At 64.6% G+C, this 608-nt stretch overlaps 1 protein-coding gene across 6 annotated transcripts in view; it reads left to right on the top strand.

Moving 5' to 3' along the window:
• The first annotated feature begins 6 nt into the window (after positions 1–6).
• The window catches only part of EYA4 (EYA transcriptional coactivator and phosphatase 4), a 231,456-nt gene continuing 230,854 nt past the window's right edge, over positions 7–608 (top strand). For all 6 annotated transcript variants that reach the window (XM_015572105.1, XM_015572104.1, XM_015572102.1 and 3 more), the window contains exon 1: positions 7–385. The gene's annotated coding sequence lies outside the window, so the exon portion shown is untranslated. The remainder of the gene's footprint in view (positions 386–608) is intronic.

The following is a 608-nucleotide window of genomic DNA, read 5'->3' as shown; positions in this document are numbered from 1 at the left end:
GAAGTTGTCGCTCCCCTTTCAGAGGGGGACAGAGCTTTGGGAAACGCTGGGGAGTGACGGCTGCGGTGGCTGGGCGCGCCCGGCCTCTTTCTTTTCTTCTACTTTTTCCCCTCCTTGTCGTCAGTCCAGAGTTTTGGCTCCTCTCCTTCCCCCCTCCCCCTCAGAGCCGGCTGGTCCCCCGCCCCGTCTCTCCCCCACTTGTGTACGCTATTTGTTGGAGGGGGGTGACCGAAGGGGATGTCCTGTTTTCAGCAGAGGCACAGCGCGAAGGGGAAACTTCGACATTGGAAAGAACGACAATAAATACCTAAATACGGACCCACGGATCCGCCGCTGGGACAGACACTTGAACTTCAGGATCCCGAGGCGATCAGGGCGGCAGGAGGTGAGTGCCCCTTCTTTCGACCCCCGTCCTGGGGCTCTCCCGCTGGGCTTCAGGTTGAAGGGGCCATAAACTCTACCGGGGAAAGTGCGCGGGGCGCTGGGGACAGAGGGCGCGGAGCGGGACCGCGCGGGCGCCGGGGTCCCCGCAGGCATCAGGGTCCCTGCGGGCGCTCCGAGGCGGAGTGCCGCACCCCGGAGGGCCCTGGCCGCTCGGGCTTCGGAGT

This window comes from Myotis davidii, unplaced genomic scaffold, assembly GCF_000327345.1.
Source record: "Myotis davidii unplaced genomic scaffold, ASM32734v1 scaffold266, whole genome shotgun sequence".
Taxonomy (NCBI): domain Eukaryota; kingdom Metazoa; phylum Chordata; class Mammalia; order Chiroptera; family Vespertilionidae; genus Myotis; species Myotis davidii.
This window is presented reverse-complemented; position numbering and strand designations above follow the sequence as displayed.